Raw genomic sequence first — 16454 nt, forward strand, 5'->3', positions numbered from 1 at the left:
TTCCACACCAATGCGCGTATTGATAGGACCGAGACCCGCCCATATTTTCTAGATCTCCCCACCATTCACGCACATCAGTTGCCACGAATTGCGAGATGAAGTAACGGACGCGATACTTGGAAATATGGCGGAAATGTTATTTTCACATAAAATTGTGTATACGGAAAAAGTATTGTTTTGCTATCTCTAAAAAAAAAAAAAATAATTATTATCTTGGTAAAGGCAGTTTGAAAATGATTTTCATTATTTTTATCCTCTCTAATTAATTAATGACGCAGAGATACTTTTTGTACAAACGTACTTTGGTCATCGCTATGAGTTACTCGATATAATTATACAGGGTTGTTTTAAAATATACCTGAGAAAAAGGGAACAATACTATTGCGAGAGCAAAATGCGAAGATGCATTCTATTCTGGATCGCATCCTTAGCCCTTTTTTTTAAAGCATCTTTCGCCTGCGTTTATATTGTTGCCACCGTTTTTATCGCAAATTATATCGCGCGGCCGAACGCGAACGCCACTAATTACACCGCTACCTGCTCTCATAAATCACGCAACCGTTCGTACCGCATTTGTAGAAACGCTTTCGGTGTTGGTGCATCCGCGAAACGCGGAGAGAAACCGGCAGGCAGGATCTGCCTCTAGGATCAGAATCGAGGCTGATCCATCGATCATCCTGAATCGCGCTATCCAATTAGAACCGTTAATGAAGCTTGTTGCGCAAACGACGAACGGTTGGAATTCCCGGGTTAACCATAAATGGATTTGTTACATTGCGTTATGCAGCGTGCGGTGATTTTTTTCATCGTACATTATAATCCGGGCACTTTGATTCAACCCAATTTCAAATATCTAATTTACCCCGTTTTATCATTTAGTCTCTCCGAATTTACTATCTTTAATTTTTATTTCACTTTAACGACATATATGTATAGTATCTGGATATTTCGGAGATACTGTAATAAAATAAATGTTGATGAAATAAAGACGTAAAGTGGTAGTTCAAAATTAAAAGAAATATTTCGTTTATATTTTGATACTGGATATTTTCCAGTCGTTATTAAAAAATGTCGTTCTATTATCATGAATCATGTCCGTAATATACATATTCATGTCGTTAAATTAATTTTTTTAAACTTTGTCTACGATATAAATATATAGGAGAAACTTTTAAAAAACTTTTAGAATACTTAATTTTGTTGTTTCACTCTTTATTGTTACATTATAGATTAATTAATCATTTGAAAGAGCCTGCCTGAATGTAGTGCCAGCTTATATAAGTATGCACACTGTCGCCTTTGCATAAGAACTTGAGATATCGCGTGAGAGAACCGCGACGACTCGGTTGCATGCGTCAGACTCGTTACCGGTTTTGTCCTAGCAAATTAATTACTTTCCATTATTTAGTTTATTTTTCAATGCCAAAGGTAAAGTAAGGACTATTAATCGAGTTTTATTGCAGCTTACACTCGCCATAATTCAATAGATAAAATACAAATCCGAGAAATTTGAAGGATATATATTCTCTTTTAATTTTCTCTTGGTTCTTGGAAAAATGTTATTATAATCACTGTTAATTACAATTGTTTCTTAATCATTCTTTCATATTGATAATATAATTTGTAAATAATTTTCTGCACGCGATCAAAGGACTTAGGAACGTATAGAGTTGTTAGAGTTGCAGGGAGATGTCAAAGAATGACGAGGAGAAACTATTCGGGAAGATAAGATAAACAGCTGATTTCTGACATTAGTCTATGCTCGAATCTGGGCTCGGAAGTGGATCAAAGGATTCGAAAACTGAAAAATCAAGCCGGTCGCGCGACAGGGGGTGAGTGAAATGGTGAAATTAGCGGCTAATACGGATCGATGCGACGTCGCGGCCGTCTTTTAAGAGTCGGATAATAAAAAACGGAACTCTCGAGGCGTCACGACGTTACGAAAGGAACGTCCGCACGGAGTGAACGGAAGAGGCGGATCCTGCGAGAACTTCTTGGAACGACTTTTGCTCCGCCTACGTCTCTTTCCCTACCACAATTCCATCCATGGTAGAATCCAGTGGGGGTAGCAGCCCCTCTTTTCGTTCCATGGTGGAGGACAGTTTCGATTGCCGACCGACCGAGCGAGCGAGCGGTGGCTCGCGTTGCCATAGGAACCGACGAAAAGCGTCACCCAGGATTGTTCGAAACAATTATCTGGCGCTCAATTTCGCTCGTAGTCGCACGTTCCATATCTCTCTCTCTCTCTCTCTCTCTCTCTCTCTCGGCGACGCAGCAGCTCGCAAATCGTTTACGTGGATAAAAATTCCCCAACGAGAGACCACGGCGCAGTAGCTTCGTTGTCGAGAGCAAATTGTTTCTAAGACGCCATCCTCGCATGATTTTTGGTCATTTCGTAATTAATGTTTACTCTATGGTTCGAATATAATTATTTTATTCGCAGTTTATATTATTCTCGAGATTATATAGCATTAGATATACGCGAATTTACTTGATGGATTACTTCAAAGTTCACGAGACATTTTACTTAAATAAAATACAGAAAGTATATTGAACTATTAATCTAGAATGAAAATTATTGTCGATTGTAAGAACATATCCAGGATATTTTAATTCACTCTTTTATTGCACAAACTCAGCTGGAAAATAATACACAAATAAGAGAAAATTGAAAGCTCCAAAACTATCTTCTGAAAATGCCTTTTTTTTGCAACAATGACAGGTCTAGATTTGCTTTTACACATTTAGAAATTATCGAATAAAATCTTCAAAGTAAAATCTTCTCAAAGAACGAGATAGAATCTCGGATCTGAGAGACGCCGGTATGTCATATTCGCACTTTGTTTCATGATCTTTTCGTAGATCATACGCCCCGATACGATATAAGTATATATTCCGTTCGGACGAAAAGTAGATTTAGATCGAATGTAAGAGCTCGCGTGGTTAAGGCACCGCGATTCGGGCAAATGTGTTTCACGCTCCGCTAAGCGACGGCTCGATCGGAGATCAAGAAAGATGTACGGCGGCACGACTGCCTCTTCGGAATATAAAACCACGCATACAGCCGAAATGAAAAATTCTGTACACTCGCCATTCAGGACATTCTTCGTTTCTTATTCTTCGGGAAAATTATTATGAAAAACCGTTAAATTGGATCACACGTCAGTTTATATAAGATTAAATTAGATTGCATTATTGATTATATTTTTGACCTCGGTATTCAATATAATTTATTTATTTCGATACTTTAAATACACAATCGAAAATCTTACCCTTTTTTTAAAATTATTTGATCTATAGTGTTATTGAAAATTCTCCTCTTTCTAAATGGAAAGCCTTATTTATTATTTATTTGAGGTAGAAAAAATAAGAGAATTTAATTCCATAAATTTATCAAAATTTTCTAGAATTTATAAACATGATAAAATTGAAGATGAAAATTGAAACAGAATTTTGACTCGGGTATAGCTGCACGAAAAAGAAAACTGTTTTACGTGGAGTGAGAAAATTTATTAGAATCTTAAAATCAAGATTAATAAAATGACTGTGTATTAATTGAGTCAAGCCACGTGTTACGATGCTACACCGCATTACAAATTTCTTACATTTTATTTTCTCGCCCGCTTTGAAATGTATATTTTTTTAAAAAAGGGATGAAAATTTCGTGCTTGCAACATGGGTTTTCTACCGGAACTGTACGAGGAAATGCCTCGCTTATTTTCGCGTACATCCAGACATCGTTTCCGCATCACGTCTTCGCTATTCGCTTCGGTTCACCTGGAAATAAATATGTACTCCTTATCGTTTCTGGCCAACCGATCAAAGAGCAATGATCCTGGAAGTATCGCGTCGTGCACGACGAAGGGGTGGATGGCAAAAATGTTTGCGGGAACTACGCCCTCGATTAACGATGCGTGAGGAACGAGAATAAGGGCGAGGCACTTTGGGGGCGCTCGAATAATTTTGAATCTATGAAATAATTCGACCATAATCGAAATTATTGGGGGAAAGAGCAATACACGTAAAAAAAATTGTATTATTACATTTTGAAACAGCCTGTATACAATATAAAACTTAAATATCATTTTCCAAGGGAAATAATAATTATAAATATAATAAAAACTGAAAACAAATTTAAAGAACACAAGAATTTCTTATAATTTCTCGTATATATTTTATTTTTCACATTTTAAATAATTAAAAATTAATAGAAAATAATCTCGAAATAATAATTCGAAAGTTTTGGGACAATGTTAAATGTATTGTGTCTCTGGGAAATTTTAATATCATCCCGAATATGTCAATAGTGCGCGTAAAATTCCGTTCGCTTCTATTGAGTTGTCGAACGATCGATCGACCGGTCATTTGCCAATGTTATTAAACACTTACTCGCGGCTCGTTCGTGCACGATAGCGGCGATTAATTATCGGTCAACCATAATCCGGCCGAGTTTAAATGTCGAGTCGCAACTTCCCGCGTGCAACGGCGGCGGCGGCGGCATCGCGTCGTGATTTGTGGCGAACGTTTAGAGAACGAAATTGCGCTGCGCGACCGAACGGGATCGACTCCGCACCGAGGTGATTAGACGTTATTGATGCTGCGAGATCTCGAACGTACAATCCGCCAATGAGCGAACTAAATCATTCCGAATACCGGAAATGTTCTGTAGGATTTCTCGAGAATTGGTAAATCAATGGACACTGCGCGTTCGACGAATGCTTTCTCGCGACAATTTAATGTGTAGAATATAAGAGAATGATAAAGCAATTATTTTACACGACATAAAACAATTATTGCGAGACATGCTATTTTTTGCACGCAATCTCTTTTTTATTTTCGAGAGATTAATTACGCGAGAATGATTATAATGTTGAAGAGATACATAAAGCTCTTCTTAAGTTCATTTTAGAGAATTCGTCGAATATATTCTTGAATTATTAGATTCTTAGATTTGTTGCTCGTTAAGTGAGCATTTGTCCCGCTCTGATGTCATTCTCTAGATTTCCATCGTTATTTCAACGTTGTTCCAATCGCTATTTCCGGCCATACACTTAAGAGAGAATTGCGAGTGTCACGTTACATTAGCGGGCCTCATCCCTCTTTGCCACTACAAACCATCCAAATGAATAGGAATTATAAGTACTCGTTGAGTAATGTGTGTAAAGAGCATGAAATATAAAGTAACACGAATGCACGCACTGCTTTAAATAAATTTCGTCTTTGATAATTTACAATCCCGAAGAATATCAGGCAAGAAATAAAAATGTTCGACGATAGAGCATCCGGTTTCGCAGAAAAATAAATAACGATTCTCGAGTGCAAACTCAATGCCTTGAGTGTTAATGCGTTTTTTTGCACAACGTCGAACAGATTGAACGCGTTTGCATTCGTGAGCCGTCATTTATTTCTCTACGAAAAATTTCAGCAATAATACTGTAACGATTCACAATGAAAATGAAGAGAGAAAAGAGAACGAAGAAATATATATAAAAATGTTTTCTTTATTTTTTAGAAAGAAATATTTTAATGTTTATATAATTTAAAATAAAGTCATAACGTTTATAGAAAAGGGATTCAAACATGTGGAATACATCCATGGTTTTTTTTTCCAATAACACTGTAACAACTAAAATGCAATAAAAAAATATAAAAAAATATATATATATATATATATAAATAGCAATGTTTCATTTAAAATTTAAAATTTTAATAAAACAAAATCATAAGCATATAAAATACATCCATCTTAATCCGTCTCAAAATATCAAACTGAAAAATTAGGAAAAATTTCGAGATTCTATGGGAATTTTAAAGAAGCCTAAAAAAAGAGAAAACACTAAAGTAAAGACATTACGCTACAAATACGAGTGTACTACGTGGAGGCGTGAGAGACGATTCCAATCGGAATAGATCGTCGATCGTGAAGATCGGGCGGCGTGAAAACGACCGGGGGGGAGGGGGGGGCACGGAAGAAGATCGAGAAGCAGCCGCCCGGCTCCTCGTATCGATCGGAATTAATCGAGCTCTGGAGCGCGGGAAGGGGAGAGGGGGGGCCGCGAGGGACGAGATTTCTGACGATTTAATTCCGAGCCTCAGAGTTTCCATCGTCGCGCACGACAGCCGTGGTGGAATCTCCCATTCGATTCCGCCCGGGATCGCTGCCGGGCATATTCGATACCCCGGTAAGTCGGGGACGCCGCGGCGGCCATTAGTAACCGAATTAATTAGGCGAATCGGTGGCGGCGCGATGCAGTTACAATTAATCCGCGACGCCGTTCCGCACGTCGTAATTATCGCGGAGACGATACTTGAACGCTATCATAGAGAGATTGTATATCGATAGAGATAGTTTTTGATAGTGAATGATTTATCTTAGATATTAATTTCCGATGTTACTTAGCCTGATAACATATCGAACGAAATATATTTTTAACTTCCTAGGAAAGATTTGTGTATATTACATATACAAAATTTTATAATAAATTTAATTACAATTTTATTATAGTAAATTATTATTTTATGTAATTACGAGAGATTTATATAAAAAGAATTTCTTGAGAGATTCTATTACTGTGTTATGTTTAAAAAATCTATTATATTTTCCAACATTATTTTTGTTTCTCCCAAATTTAATAATTATTAAGCTTACTTTCTTTGGAGACAAGCTGCTGTTGATGCTATTGATCCGGTCCGTGATTGCCCGTGCCGTGCAACTTTGGTATTGCGTGCGGACCGGCACGTCCCTACGATTTTTAGCATCTTTGACTTCTTTCGGGACGCGGACTTTCGGCTTCGCCCTGTTTCCTCGGACGCGTCACGGTATATTCGCACAGACACGATGCTAATCGATTCTTCACAGCATCTGCGAGACGCCGAAACGAGCCGGTTTTGAAATAAGAGCGGCTGTGAATCGTTGAAGAACGAACAAAATCGTCGAGATAGAGATTGCCTCAATCACGAAGATAAGAAGTAGCACGTACATCAAAAGAAAATTCGTGAAGGGAATGGGGGATATCGAGATAAATCGATAAAGTTATCGTAAGATGAGATTGGACTGCACTAAGAGAGATAATTTCGTGTCTGCCGATGAGTCTAAGAAGAGATTTTCGATCCGATACGTATCAAAAATAATCATCTAACAACGTAAAAAAATCTCATCAATCTTGGAAACTATATTTTCCATCAAAATATTTATCGAGATATATTCTAAACACTAATTAAACTATACTCGACTTATTAACGTGTTCGTTTAATTTAATTTGATGAATTTTTTATTTTATTTTTGTACGACACAAATTTTACAGCAAATTACTCCCCGAGAGAATTTAAATTCTTCTTGATAAATCTAGATCTCATTGATAAAACACTGAAAGAATGCCAATAGCATTACATTGAGCGAAGGAGGTAAAATATTGGCGATATTTAGGATTTTATCTTTATTATTCCCATCATCCCCTTACTCCAATAAAATTGTTGAGCCATTTCCGGGGCCGGGCTCCTACCCCATCCCTTCGCTATCGCGCGCACACCCTTCTTTACGAGATTATTGTCGAAGATCGACACGCAGATCGTCGAAATGAAAACGAATGGCGGAAACGGGAAGGCTAATACGAGGCTGGCGAAATTAAAATAACGACTTGATTTACGGGCGAACTTTCCCACGGTCTTCGAACGCAAACTTGGAACTTTTTCCTCATCCTCGTCGTCGTCGTGAGGACGACAAGGAGGCGGCAGCGGCGGCGGCGATCCCTCCTCCTCCTCCCACGCTTCTCTCGTGGCCGCCGTTCTTTATTCAAAGTTGTAATAACGTTTGGCAGATGTTTCTGATATAGTGGCGCTTTATTCCGCGAACTTTTATCGAGTCAATTTAAGTTGCGGCGAGAGGGGCCACACTGTGTTTGTGCAAGAGGGCCAAAAGTCTCCCTCTTCCTCCTCCACCCTTCCTCCCCTCTCCCCGCCCACCTTTTCTCTTTTTGTCGAGATCTCGTCTTTTTTTCTTCTCTCCTCCCAAACTCACCGCGCATATTCATTCCAAGGGAATCTTGCGAGACGGAATTGAGATAAAGTGAGTGCGGGGCCGCGCGTGAGGACGCGAACGAAAAATAGATAAGTTACTTAAATAGATAAACTTACTTTCGTTTAAAGTACACACACACACACACACACACACACATACATACCACAAATTGTAAGTTATTGTCATAAGGGAGACATCTCGCTCTCGCTCTGATACGCGTCTCTTTCGGTCAAGCTTGAGACTTTACGCGAGGAAAGTCGAGACTGTAGTGCGTCATCGGGCGATGTAACTTTATTTCTGATCACGCGCGCGAATCCAATCCAGGCATGATTTTCCATTTGAAATTGAGCGTATATCAAAAGTCAAGATGCTTCATCCATATCCAATAGATGCGTCGCCTTTGAATTACAAGGGAACGCGTTGCCGTCAAAAAATTGTTACCGTCGAGTTAGTATTATCGAGGTATATACGGTATCCTAAGCACATACTCAACAATCCTATCTTTAGAATTTTTATTCCTTTGACGAACATACATTTCTCGAAGCTTGATATTAAAGTAATCGTTATCATCTATGCAAGATATCTTATTCTTCTGCAATTCCACTCTTTAGAGCTTTGCGTTCTAGAAAAATATTCACAAATATTCCATCACGAATTCAAAGTCCATTGTTTTTTTAACAAAAAGGCAAAATAAAAATCTTTCTTTCTCGGAAATTTTAATTTTTGACATTAGATATATTGGCAATAAAGATAGATTAATATTCCCGTTGAAACAAAACTAATTGAAAAAATAATTGTAAAAACGAGATGTATTCACTTCTCCTTATTTTCGTCGACTTTAATTTTTAACATTTTCCTATGCGCACAATGCCGTTGCATTAGCACATGCTTGACATTTTTAAACGCGAATATTTTTGTTTGCCGACTTTATTCGTATCATTTAGCGGCTGAGTGTAATTTGGTGTTGATTTTATCACGCACTCGAGTGACATATGCTCGTCTCTGTCGCAGCCGTTTACGCAAGACTTGAAAAGCCACCGATAAAAAAAATCATATCTCACCCTTTATCGTGGATGATGAGTTCTGTCAAGAGTTCCGTAACGTTTTATCTCTATTACGTTATCGCAATTCATTAAAAAGATTGTAACAAAAAGAGAAATTACATCAATTATTAAATAAACAAGATTTTTTTATAATTCGTAAAAAAAAAGAGTTATTGCGATCAACAACACAACTTAAAAAAAAAAAAAATAAAAAGAGAATTAAAATATAATAGAAAATATATAATAATACACTATACAGTAAGAGATTAAAAACAATGAAATCAATTTTAAAACGCGTTTATTTAATAATAATATACGAAATATTGGATTAATGGAATTTTCAATAATAATTCAATTCAAAAAGCGTTTTATTGCACATGAGTGCACTCTGTAGACTGTTTGTTGGCTCTCGATGATATTAGCAGAACTTACCTTCGAACGTTATATCATATCTCAACTATAATCAATATTTCAAATTCAGTCGATAATACGTAGCGTGAGCTCCAATTTATGCATCTTCTACTGATAAGAAGATTGTATGTTATTCATGTTCACTATAAGCATGAGTTTTGTTCTACTTCACTGAAAATTTCTTATCTATAGTCTTCTATTCTATAGTTATCCTCGTTATCTACAAGCGATAACACTCTTCGTAATATTAATTATCTATACATGTGTTACTTTAATGTTATTCGGTGCAATTAATATTTTTAATTGCTAGCAAATTAAGTGAGATTCACTAAAATCTCTAATTATCTTATTTATTATTAGAGACGTGCATGCACATATAAATCTTGTTTTGTCCTAAGGTGTGGCAGAGTACGTCATGTACATATGAATGAATGTATACATAAATGAATGATTTGTCACCAGTCTTTATATTGGAACGCAGTCATTCGTGACGGATACGTTGATTTATTTATTGCTCAATCAAATCTATGAAAATTAAAAAAGGTTATAGTTTTGTAAATATTGACAATTGCATTCGTATCAATCATACATTTCTCTGGTTTGATGTTGTTCGAGATAGCCGGTATCTTAAACCGTTGCATATAAATAAGCAAAGAAAGCGGATGCAGTTTTTTTTTTGTTTTTTTTCTTTTTTTTTTTTTGCCAAAGATGAAACGCATCGCTGATTACGGTCGATTAAAGAATTTCTTCGGATCGCCGAAGGCTACCGCGTATCCTTGCGCTCGTGAAATCGAAGGAACGGTGAATGGATACCTATAACGCATTACTCGCATACCATCGACATTACGGTGCATGCGGTCGCATTACTGAGTGTCGAACATAGAAGTCCACGAGGGATTGGTCAGCGGTTGCTAATTAGATTCCGGCTAATTGGCGACCGCTAATCGAGCTTTAACTTTTGCTTCCTAGAAAAAATCAAAGAATTAATGGAATAAATTAATTTAATTAGACTAGGTATAATTTTGTCTTAACAACAGTTATATAAACATCTTCTATCGAAGAAACTTAAAAAACTCACAAATTGTTTTCAAATTGTTTCGTGCAATCATCATCCGCGTCGATTCGCAAGTGCTCTCATTTTTTAATCCGGCATCATGATTAGAAAAACTCTTTACACTTTTGGTTGGGAAGTTTTAACGGTAATTAAAGCGTGACACAGTAGATCAATATATAAATAATGTCATATTTTGTGACGTGGTAAAATTAGTAAAACGCATGACCCATTACACATTTCTCTCATTCTTATCACGTCCACGAAGCGAAGTGGACTTGATTCTAATTTAATCGCCTCATGATGAGGATTGTCTATCTATAAAAATAACGGCGATATTATTCGCTCATTACATTTGCCAAATAAGTTAAGTAAATCGAGGATAAGTGTCTCGCATGCATCGAAAAATAAAAAATGATTTAAAATAAATAAAATAATATGCGAAAATTGTAAAAATATAAAAAGATGCAAACCAATCAGTTAATGAAAGACGTAGCATAACTTTCAATAATTTATTTTTATTTATTTTTTAATTAATATAGATGTATAATATTTATTTTTAAAAATAATGTAAAAATATCTCAAAGTATTCTTTATATTAATAATATAATATATTAATAGCGATTTAATCATTAGAAAATAGAATTGATATTACATTATTTTATTTATAATTATAATTGTGTACATTTATAGAAATTTAAATGATTAAAAATGGCTGATAAGATTTCCTTTGAAGGCAATAGTAATACCTTTCAAATTTTTTGCCATATTTTATAAAAGAATCTAGTAGATCTAGTTTTAAGAATAATTTAATTGATAATCGGCGTAGTATAATTGTTTAGAATTTCCGACATCTTCTCGAGCTCCATCATTCCATCGAATCCCTGTTTTCCGGTTTGCTTCGATCGTCAGGAATTTCGTCAATTTCGTTGACGCGTGATCGAGACCCGGTTTGCCACGAAAGTGACGCTGTAGGTTTTTAGAAAGAGGTCCCCCCATATCAGGCTTCGGGGACAACGGCCGCTGATTAGATGACCTCTTTGAGGGATTCCGGCGGCCGGCTAGAGCGCGAATCCTGATGTCTGCGTGTCGTATTTGGAAAAATGAAAGGAAGGGGAGGGAAAAGAAACGCACACCTGCATGCACCTGCAACGTGGCGCACGCAAGGTAACGTGACGTCGTGACCCAAACGAAGCGTATTTTTTTTTTCTTTTTCTTTAAAGAATCCTCACCGGGTCGCGAGATCTCTCTCCAGTCCGCTTGTCTGTCCCGCTCCTTTCCCCTCTTGTGTTTGTCCGCGAATAAATTAACATGTATTTATTACACGAGTTCCCATATTATTCGTATTTGCATGCAACGTAGAAGAGATTTGTGCGAGAAATATTTGCGCATAAAAGTATAAGAAAGCTATAAAATTTTTAAGATAAACGTGCATTCCCGCCCTTCTCTCTCTCTCTCTCGTTACTATTTATTTATAATTCTCGATTAATCTCAGATGAAAAAAAATATGCGCTGCGCAGGATTCCAAGATACTAGATACGCCGCTGTTGCGCCGGCGATTTACAGGTCGTTTCAAATCGTCCCTCGCTGGTTTCGCTTTAAAGTAACACTGGTCCCTCAGATCTCCGGAGCTCGAGACCACCTGTACACCTGTAGACCGCGTGCGTAACGGTACAGACCACGGTGTATGGTGGCTCCTCATGGTGGCAGTAGGAGTTAGTTTTCTCTTAGGCGAGGTCGAGCGACCGCATACCACGATCTGGAATCGCGTCGTGGAAGCAGTTGTTGTTCGATCGTCCGCGACGCTCGAGTAATTTAATATAATCGCGGAAATTGCGACGAGACGAGCAATTCCTGTCACGGTTCGCGTACAGTTTTAATTTCGGAGCAATTTGAAGAAATAGTGTGCTCCAAAGTGTGGATCCATCATCTCGTGGATCGTCGCGTTCTCTTATTTTCTGTCCGAAGATCTCGAGGATCCGCGTGGTTCTCACGTCGCTCGACTGAAGATTCGTCTCTCCTTCGGTGACTCGCGCTAGGATTTTACCTGTCTCTCTTTCTCCTTCACGGAAAATCGGCGATTGACGTTTACCACGCCACGAGGTGAGTTTCGATCATGACAGGAAAAGTTCTGAGAAAGTCATCTTGCGGGCGTCGTTGCGATCCATGTCTCCCGCATAATCGGAGATTTTACGGAGACATCGATGCCCGTTGAGACGATATTGTCTTGGACGCATTCCTCGTATATTGCAATATATTATTATGGCAAAAAGAACTCGTAATATTTATTAATCATCTTAATAATAAACTAATATAAGTAAGAAATAATGTGTATATTAAAAGATTATTACACATATATTTGGGGGAAAATTTTAGTATTTATTTTTATAATTTATAAATATGTGTGTATATATATATATATGCAAACGATTACACACATTTACGATTATTATTAAAATATAGAAGATTTATGTGTGAGATTAAAAAGAATTGTTTTTCCAACTGATATGCATTAATTTTAAACTGAAACGGCGATGAATTCATTAATTAAAATAATATGAATCAGTTCTTAATCTTCGTCTTTGTGTAATTTAAAGGGGAACAGGAACATATTTAATTGCTATCAAAAAAATTGTCGTTTGGATATGATGAGTCTGAAATCATATGTTAATAATTTTGATTTTAAAAAATATAGAATTTGGATGCATTTAATTCAAAATGCATACGTAGATGAATATGTAAAAAAATTTTAGTTCGCGATCTGTATACCTGTTCTCCGAGAAACGGATGAAGGTTAAATTAACACTCAACTAGGCATTTATTACATCTCGGAACCTCACCAAACCAGTTGAAAATCAAGAAATTCACCTCTTAGGTTAACTTTGCAGCTTGTATCTCGCTGTATATATTCGTTTTCGATCGTAAAATACAAACTTTGCGTCGAAAGATAGGAGAAGTAACGAAAAAACACAAGATGAAAATAAACGTAAATCGATTTTGTGAATATCTTACACGTAGCTGCGTATAATGTATTAGCGAAGGGGGACTCGAGTATTTAATTAAGGATCCGAAGAAATATCGCGAAGAATTGTCTACCCTTTGCAAATGTCGGAACAAAGTTCATGCGCGTTCCTGACTTTAAAATGGCGTGCGCGACACTCCGATCGATTGTGCGCGATTAGGCGAAAGTATTCAAGGACACTGCAACCATCTGCGACTGTGCAGATAACGTAACCCGTTAATAGCACCCATTCAATTTGCGGAATTTTGAAAAGTGTCTGAACGCTTGCCTAATTATCTCGATCTCTTCTAGTTTATATGGTGGAAATGGAGATAAACGTACCGTGGAGCTCAAGCAAGTTACGTGGAAAGACTTGTACGAGCGACTTTGTAATACTTTTGCTTTAGATAGTAATTCCCACGCGCAGTAGTACTGTGCTAATAAATGCTTAGCAGTCGTGAAAATATACACTTTGAAGAGTATTTTGTAATGTATTTGTGCACATGTTGATTTAAATAATCATCTGTTTCTTTGAATTGAAGAGAGTCTCGTATAATTTATATTTGCCAGACGACGACCCAGAAACATCACGCAAACGTGCGAAATTAATAAAATTAAGAAGAGGCTAAAAGAAAATTTTAACATAATCATTTCTAAATTTAGGGGAGTGTAGGATCTATCGTTTATTAAAGTATCGATTAAAATTTTTAACAGTTTGTTCCGTTTGACATACGATAATAGTACTGAGACAATAATAAGAAATTTTATGCGTTTAATTTTGAATTATTAGAAATTCCAATGTAAGTTCCACATTTTTAGTATTTTTTTGCACGCAAGAACGCGACGAAAAAGGCGGAAACGAGTGACGCCATTCGTCGTAGACGAAAGTCCGATCGTGTGAATGATACCGAAAGAATAATGAAAACTTGAAAAGAGAAAGTGCTTCCTAAAAACTGCTTTCTTATCGGCGAGGCTGCTCGCGCTTGAATTTCGCGCAACAGACAATCCCCGAACGGTAGTTTGAATCGAACTTATGGTGACTTTGAAACAAGCCGGTCATACGAGCGACAGCATGACGCACTATTAATCTCTCTTGACTTCTCGTTTTGATAGCCCATGCGAGAAAAAGAGAGAAAGAGGGACGCGATTATGAATTACATAAGATTCTTGTATCACCGCAGTCGCGAGCTGCTGCTGCTGCTTTCTCTGTCTGACCTGGATAACTTGCATCGCGGAGAATTCCTATTTTCTCATCTCGCTACGATATCATCGGAAGAGAAAGAGAAAAGATGTGCTTATTGTTCTCGTACAGTCTTTTATTAAAGCTTAAAAATGGTCGCGGAATAAAACGTCATTTAAAGTGTCTTCTACAGACACTTTCCATCGCAAAACCTAAGTTTATCTTATAAGCTTATAATTCTCGTTACAAATGTTTATTAAAAGAATCTTCGTGCAAGACTCGATGACTTGAGCGCTAAATACATTCATCCTGACAAAAGGCGAGGATGACGCACGGAGCGAATATCGTGGCGCAAAACCGGTCAACCGTTTTTCCGTGGAGTGTCGAGTCGCCGAAAGAGAGGCGATGATGGAAGATCGTGGCGGACAATGTACAGTCGGCGATGTCGGCCATGCCTTGCCATTGTCTTCTCGTCCACTTCCAGCTCCATCGAGTTTAATCCTACGCGTCCTTCTCGCTCGCGAGAGTGTGTCGCGGTTCGAGGGTGACTAAATGAATTAGCATAAAATTGCGAAATGCATTCCGCGGTGAGCGCGCGGAGAAGGACGCACCGGTTGTGTCGCTACTTTTACCGGAGGCTTTACCCGCGAGATTTATCCGCGCCGAGTGCGCACGTGAGCGTATGTATATTCACTCACACGCTGCAACATGCAGGGCCGGCTGGGATGGTAGATTTACGAGGCTCTTAATAAATTTCTTGAATTTTCAACAAAGAAAATGATATGTCATTTATAATTGATTGTAGTGGCAATAATTTTATGTGTGATTATTTTTTCTATTGAAAACTTAGATTATTAAAAGTAGAATGCCAAGTTGACATTTGCTGTTTCCAAAGCTTGTAGGAAATAATAATCCCACACTTTGATTCTTAAAATAAATTTAATTTTAAATATAAATATTAAAAAATAAAAATCAAAGTGAAAAAAAGTAGTAATAACATAGATCAAATAATTATATAAAGATATAATAATAATATAGGATTATATATAAAGGTATATAATAATATATAATTACACAAAGATATATAAATTAGCCAAATAAAAAATGCGAAACATGCGTTACATCAATCGTTAAGAGGTAATGAATAATGAAATGGAATCTCAAAAAAGGAAATATGTATAATAAGATTTTATTATTTTTTTTTTTTTACTTATGGTTGTTAAACCTACAATTATTAAGACTATTTTTTCTTATGTGTAAGAAAAAACACGTTCGTTTTTGCGCAGTTTATAACACAGAATGACGGCATATATACAACGGAAAGTAATAAATGATGTCTATGGATATCTAATACGCGTCACAGAAATATAGATATGCGCATGGTTGTGTGTATCTCAATCTCCTAGAGCTGAATACTTATTGCGACATTTCCCACATTTCCGAACGTGTAATTACGATCGGTATCAAAACCGCTCGCGTCGACCTAATGCTCCTTCGAAACCTAAGATAGACTGGTAACATTAATAATTACCTGAATTTTAATGATAAACATATTTAAATTTTGTAATAATAAAAAACAACAATAGAATGAAAGATTTCGAGATTTTGAAATTGTTCATATTTTTGTTATAAACTAGAATATATAAGAAGGAAATATATACATGTACGTGTAGCTCTTTATAAATAAAGAGCTCAGACTTAAACATCGATATTCTTGGTACTATACCGGAAGTTGCGGGACAAATTGGACG

The 16454-nt window shown here is 36.8% G+C and overlaps 2 protein-coding genes across 8 annotated transcripts in view; one reads left to right on the forward strand and one right to left on the reverse strand.

Moving 5' to 3' along the window:
* LOC126856581 (homeobox protein unc-4-like) overlaps positions 1-6910 on the reverse strand; it is a 120532-nt gene extending 113622 nt beyond the window's left edge. For all 3 annotated transcript variants that reach the window (XM_050605214.1, XM_050605220.1, XM_050605219.1), the window contains exon 1: positions 6650-6910. The gene's annotated coding sequence lies outside the window, so the exon portion shown is untranslated. The remainder of the gene's footprint in view (positions 1-6649) is intronic.
* Positions 1-16454, forward strand: part of LOC126856575 (unconventional myosin-XV) — a 73688-nt gene that overhangs the window by 25209 nt on the left and 32025 nt on the right. The window contains exon 1 of one of the 5 annotated variants that reach the window (XM_050605201.1): positions 12303-12625. The exons of the other annotated variants lie outside the window; for them this stretch is intronic. The gene's annotated coding sequence lies outside the window, so the exon portion shown is untranslated. Of the gene's footprint in view, positions 1-12302; positions 12626-16454 lie in introns of those variants that run through there. 5 annotated transcript variants of the gene reach the window in all.

The sequence above is a fragment of the Cataglyphis hispanica genome, chromosome 19 (assembly GCF_021464435.1).
Source record: "Cataglyphis hispanica isolate Lineage 1 chromosome 19, ULB_Chis1_1.0, whole genome shotgun sequence".
Classification (NCBI taxonomy): Eukaryota; Metazoa; Arthropoda; class Insecta; order Hymenoptera; family Formicidae; genus Cataglyphis; species Cataglyphis hispanica.